The 6,441-nt window shown below is 48.7% G+C and overlaps 1 long non-coding RNA gene across 2 annotated transcripts in view; it reads right to left on the reverse strand.

Annotated features, from left to right (window-relative positions):
* The window catches only part of LOC116842040, a 97,609-nt gene that overhangs the window by 7,621 nt on the left and 83,547 nt on the right, over positions 1 to 6,441 (reverse strand). Inside the window, exon 3 of one of the 2 annotated variants that reach the window (XR_004377661.1) lies at positions 548 to 1,946. The exons of the other annotated variant lie outside the window; for it this stretch is intronic. This is a non-coding gene — a long non-coding RNA (uncharacterized LOC116842040). Of the gene's footprint in view, positions 1 to 547; positions 1,947 to 6,441 lie in introns of those variants that run through there. 2 annotated transcript variants of the gene reach the window in all.

A 6,441-nucleotide genomic window follows, 5' to 3' on the forward strand; every position in this document is an offset into this window, starting at 1 on the left:
CTCTCCCTCCCTCTCCCTCTCCCTCTCCCTCTCTCTCTCTCTCCTCCCAAGAAGCAATATACAGAGATATCTCAAGAATAAATAACCATGATTTTTGTCAATAGTAATTTATTTTTGTCGACTTGATAAAGTGAAACAAATTACCATTTAAAAAAATTATAGTATCTATTTACTTTTAAGACACATCAATACGTATAGAAATGCACGAGGAGAAGCTTAAACTGTTAGTAATTTTATGTTATACTGTTAGTAATTTTGATTCCTTGTTTATTTTATAAAGCCATTTAAGAACCGAGCGAAATTACATGGTCCGCGCGTCGTCGGGGTTAAGCGGGCTGCTTACGTGTGCCTTATATCACAAAGACCGACTTTCCGGTGCCATTAAAACCGCGTCTGGAGAAGCCACGCATCTTCGCGGGATTTCTTCCTGCCGCCGGGAGAGCATCTTCTTGGTGGCGCCCGGTATTGCAGTAGTGCAATGCAAGCCCATCCTGTACGACATCCTTCCATCCTCGACCTTTTTCTCCCTCCCTCCCTCCCTCTCTCTCTCTCTCTCTCTTTTCCTCTTTATCTTAGAGCACGTGTTCACGCTCGAGGACTTCTGCTTGTCCCTGTGGGGAACATTCCGTGGGCGACGTTGCCGACGTTAGTTCGTTTAAAAGAGTTTCGCGAGTTTGCGAGGCCAGCCGCAACGCTATACCGGCCGCGCTAAATTTCTCCAATGGCTCGCGACGTACGCGCGTCTCCTCCGTATTTTCTGAAATTTTCTTCCTTTTAGCGACTTGGACTCTGACCAAACTTCGTCCTCGAGTCGGAGCTCAGCCTAACTTCCGGCTCAGGGAGACGAATGATCCCGGCCCTCGTTCCTCCCCCGTCCGCCGCCACCCCGCGACAGCCCCTCTGCACGACTCCACCCCCGCCATTTCCAGCCCGACTTCCGCCCTTCTGCTTTTTCACCCTTAGTCGGGTGACCCGTCGTCGTCTCCCTGTCCTCATACCTCTCCCCGGTCGAATCCCACCCGCCCCGGAGTCGAAGTTACTTATAAGTTATGTTTTCGAGTGAACTTTGCTGGCACCGCGGAATTTCGAAACTTTGATATTCAATAACTCCGCCTCCGCGCACGGAATCCTCATTTTTCGCTCTTTCAACGGAAAAAGGCCACGTCCGTTCGTACGGGCGTTCCCGTCTCACTTCCACCCCCTAAGTCCGCGTGAGCCCCTGCAGTCCGATTCTCACGGCACCCACGATCGTCTCTTCCCCGTCATACCGCGCCGCGCCGTCGACGTTACTGCCGACGCCGACGCCAAGGTTGGATATCCAATCCTTGCGAGACGCTCTATCGCGTTTCTTCGGACACGAGCTCACGAAGAAATTAAATTTCGTCGGAGTGAAATTCCATCCAGTCGAACGCCCGTTGCCAACCATTGTGACGCGCTCTCGCCTCTCGTCAACCCGACGGCCCGTCCACAATAGTTCGTCAGCGTTCGCGGGCGCCGGGAGACCGCGCGCGAAAAGACATTTCTTTCCCGCTCCGTGGGGCGAAGGTAAGAAGCACCACAATCGCGCGATATTAGCGATGTAAAGGGCCCGCCCCCGCGGAGAGCACCGCCTGATTCGCATTTACGATCAGTCGTGAACGCGGTCCAACGAAGGGGGTGGCGGTGCGTGGGCTGATAACCTACGGCCCTTCTGCCCTCGAGCGTGGCCGTCGTACTTCATCGGCCCTCCATTCTCGGAACGCGTCCTCCGCTTCCGCTCGCGCGACCCTTCCTTCCGTTACTGAGTGTACATTCAGTCGGTCTCGTCAACTTCCGCTCCACCCTGCTGATGAACGGCGCCGAAAGCGGAACTTCCTGGGGAGTTATAGTCGGCGGCACGAACTCCTCGCGTTTTTCAGCGCATTTCGCCGCGATCGCCTTCTTATCTCTCCATCGAGTCGCCCCGTCTAACGTACACGGAAAAAACAATTAGTGTGATTGAATTTTCTGTTATTTGGGAACTAGGTGAAAAATTGTTTACTTGTGTAAACAGAGATATTCCTGCAGGAGGCACTTACCCAGCTGATCGCTCTCGGTTATCTCAGATAACTTTTAACACAGCTGAATAATCAGACGAATGTTTTCAGTTACAGAGTAACAGAGACATTATTTCTCGTTCGCGAATATTTTGATTTGGTTTACCATTCAGTTACCCGAGTTGGAATTTTCTTTTCTTTGTGGATATCGTTGAAGAATGATTGGCTCCACCAACGGCGAAGTGACTAATGGTACGTAAGAGTGATTGACCTCTCGAGCGCTAATGAGTCTTAAACTTGCGGCACTGTTACTTACGCGGCGGGTATTCGCTACGCCGCTGCACGAACTGCAATCGATCTTGAAGCAATAGCTTGATTACCTTTATTCCCTTATTCCTTCTTTCCTCCTCCTATCTGCCCCTCGAAGGCGCGCGAGCGATAATGAATTACGCTAACGGTACGTCAAATCGCTTTACATCCGCTGTCGCTCGTTAATTTCCCGAGGATTTATCGTACAGCTACATTCACTCGCGTTTGACCGATTCGTGTATCGAGACGGGCAGCGCGATTGTTCGCAAACTTAATTAAAGTCATACACACACATGCATAGTCACCTCGAGCGAATCGACTGAGAAAATCGGGAAAACCGGCCAATTTGCCTGCTATCTAGAGACGTTCGGCGAAAGGGAGGAAAAAATCGTAAGACCTGGCGCTTTGCGGGAAACTTTTCGGATTTATTTCCCTACTCTATTCCAATTTCCTCGTCAATTCCCCCGAGACGTTATTAAACGCGATAGATCCTCCTCTCCATCCTTCCCGGCCGGTGACGTCACGATTGTTTTTCACCCGCCGTCATTATTCACCGCGAATTTTCGGAGAGGACCGCCGGTCTTGACCGCCGTGCTTTCAATTTTCTAACCGTCCTTATTCCCCGGGCCATTGCGGCTCCGCGGACGAATTAGCTACTCGACTTGCCAAGAGGTCAAAGGGAGGCCACGACGAGACGGTCCCCTCGCGCGAAGCGGTGGATCCATAGTTAGCAAAGGAGGCTAGGCTGAGAGAGGTCGAGTAGAGTAGGATGTGAGAAAAGAATAGGTAGATGGAGACCCCAATTATCCGTGTAATCTCAACCAACGAGACAGTACCTCCGAGGTATAAGTCGGTTTCCTTTTTGCTCGATGAGACGAGGTTAAATATAGGAAGGTCGTAGTCCGCCCGTCTCTCGTGGGATGTTCCAAAAGAGAGTTGTATTAATGTGAAGTCTTATCAAATCGCGCTGCCTACCTCCTTTTTATTCATCGTGCTCCCCTTCCGCTCTCGCACCTCTCCCTTTCGCTTCTCCCGCGCTTCTCCGCGACCCCTTCTATATCTCTCCCTTCGCCCCTTCACCCCTCGCGTCTCTCTGTCTCCACAGTAGAGCAGATCCTCGCCGGAGAATTATCCTTTCTTCTCGACGAGGCAAATCCGAGCTTTATCGACTTTTCCGGCGGTGTACATAATTTAACGTTAATTATCATAATGACTGCAATTAAAATCAAGGAATGCACGCAGATGCGTGCGTGTGCGCGTTTACAATGAAATATCACGAAATATTTTTTGTAACAGCGACAACGAATCAAGTTACTCGCTCGTTATATTATTTATCTTTTATTTCATCTTGCGCAAAAGTACAGGCTTCAAGATTATATAGAGAGTTGTCTTTTCTCCTTTCTTTTTCATTTCTCTCTCTCTCTCTCTCTCTCTCTCTCTCTCTCTCTCTCACACACACACACACACACAAGTCTCTATAAAACATAAGAATTACGTGCCGGCATAGACGAAAATAACATTTCATAACACGGCTGAGACGCACGTCGGCAAATATGACAGCAAACGCAATACCGGATAGAGAATTATGCAGCTGTGTCTTCTAAGAACGTGAAGAGAATAGATGACATTCATTAAAGATTAAAAAAGATGGCCGTCAGAGGAAGAGAGAGAGAGAGAGAAGAGAGATAGCGGAGATTAAACCCTGTAACTTTTCAAAGACTCCGAGTTACTTGGTTTTATGATTTTAATTGCACGCGGAAATGAGAAACCAAGAAGAATTGGACAAAACGGATGATATTATGAGAGTCGTTAAATGCGGCAAAATATTTTTACTTGTCGTACGTTTAACATGAGAAGAATAGTCACAACAACGAGTAAACAAGCGGCGAGAAGGCAAGCGAGAGAAACCGGACTAATGAGTCATAACGGAAAGATCGCTGATTACGATGCGCAGTACAAAGCGCAACGGGCGCTGCACGTACAAAGCTAAGAGTTCACGTGATTGCCTGTCGATGAACATCGTCGCTAATAATCCATTATATCCAATTTAACGATTACAATGCCATTGCAAAACCTAATACATTGATATGCAAATGCAATAATATCTGATAATATGTTCGTTATAATTAATTTACTAATCATTACCATATAATTTATTTTTGAGCATCGACAAACAACACAGAACCACGTAATGAGATCGGTCATGAAAATCAGTGGTGTAGAGCTGAGATATTAATTTAAATGTGAGGAGAGCGAGGGCAAGTGCGATAAATTAACTACGTATAACAAATCTTCGAATATATGACGAAACTTTTGTAAATAATTTTTACGCATTGTCTACGTAATACGTGCCACTTTCCTGAATATTATAGAACGTGCGAAGCACGTGCACACATACGCACATACATGTCATATTTTGGTGAAACGTGTTTTGTCGTAAAGAACGAATACATGCGCGTGGTATGTTCACGCGTGTCGAAATCCGCAAGTAAACCCCAACTTGCCGCAAGCGACTCGCAATATACGTTCCAAAACGACATTCCACTTGCGCGAAGCGTTCATTCAAATAACAGCTACTTGCCGCGCCATAAACTCTTGCCGCGTCGCGTTTCGTTACATCCCGCCGCACTTCGCCGTTCATCACCGAGCGCACCTACGCGCCGTAAACACGGGAAGAAATTTCCTGCGTACATGCACGCGAAATTAGCTTCAGGATCGGCCTGCAATCAGTCAGCTGCCGACGATTCCGTGAATGGCTGACTAGCAAATTAACTCTTCCATCTTTGAGGGAAGCGTCGCAATTAAAACATTGCTCGGGAAGAAAACTAATATCAGTCTCTACGTGCTTGAAGCACCAATGGTTACGTTACGTCCAGCTGACGCGAAATGAAAGGAGTGTACTCGGGCGATCGTGAATGCGACGAATTCCCGTCGAAGAAGCGAGCGCGAAGAGACAAACGCACGGAAGAAAGCGACTGGGTAGAGGAGAAGAAAAGCGGACGTTCCGTCCTATGCGTCACCATGCGAATTTTCGCACGGTGGAGAGACTAAAGTCCTGTGTACGTTGCGAACGGAGTCGATCAATGGGGACGACGTGTCGTCGCTTCGTCCCAACGACGTGATCGCGTCTTCCTTGTCGCAGCGTGTCCTCCTCTTGCCTCGCCTTCACGTTTCCTAGCGAAACCGGCCGCCTGCCGCCCTCGACGACGACGTCGAGCGACTCTCTCACACTTGCATATCCGCGGACTATCTACGACTTTGCACAAAGTTGCGCAACTCGGCGTCAACAATATGTACACTTCCACGACGACGTCGTCGTTAGCACATCTATGTTTAGAGTGGTGGTCGTCTCGCTGTCGAGCAATTCTATGTGATTGAAGCGTGTACTATTGTGTGCGTATTGTGTGCACGCAATGAATCGCGTAATGGAATATCTTGGAATACCATTCTTCCTATGTTTTCACGGAAGAGAATTTCATGAAACTTCATCACGTGTAAGAATCATTTGCGGGTGGAAATGTCGCTGCTCATTCAGGTGCCGCTGTTTTTGTCAAAGTCCCACGGGGTCTCGTAGGTCGGTCGTCCCGTGATCAATTACCAATCACTAGAGTACCCGTTGTGCCCCACGTGTCGTCCAACCGAATGACGTCCGATGTGTGTTGGCCGAGACGTCAATAGCGCGCACGTGTGCCTCGTTTTGCGCCAAAGAAAAAGACGCGACCCACCGTGTCCCGTCAAACAGAAACGAGAGCTAAAGAGGGCAAGAGCGAAGGTCTTGGAATCATACTCGGCAGCTGATATATAGAGCTGACGATGAAACGAGTTCCGAGAGTTCCCCGTGTGTCCCGTGCGATACGTCGTCTTGTCAGAGAGCCGGCTCGTGCTATTGAGCGATTCTGTACTAGCTCGAAGCTACGAAGACATTAGATGCAGCAGAGTCTTTTCATTGGGGTTCGTTTCGAGAAACTAACAGTACCGCCACGTTAACGTTACGCTCCTTGCCGTGGCGCTCCTCGCTATCCTACCCTCAGTTTCCTTCTCGCCTTCCGATACCGAGGCACGTTTGCCTCCCTTAGTGCGCACATGAAAGAGAGAGAGAGAGAGAGAGAGAGAGAGA

This window comes from Odontomachus brunneus, unplaced genomic scaffold (assembly GCF_010583005.1).
Source record: "Odontomachus brunneus isolate Ranch 3 - 2012 unplaced genomic scaffold, Obru_v1 Obru_scaffold_020, whole genome shotgun sequence".
In the NCBI taxonomy this organism is placed as follows: Eukaryota; Metazoa; Arthropoda; class Insecta; order Hymenoptera; family Formicidae; genus Odontomachus; species Odontomachus brunneus.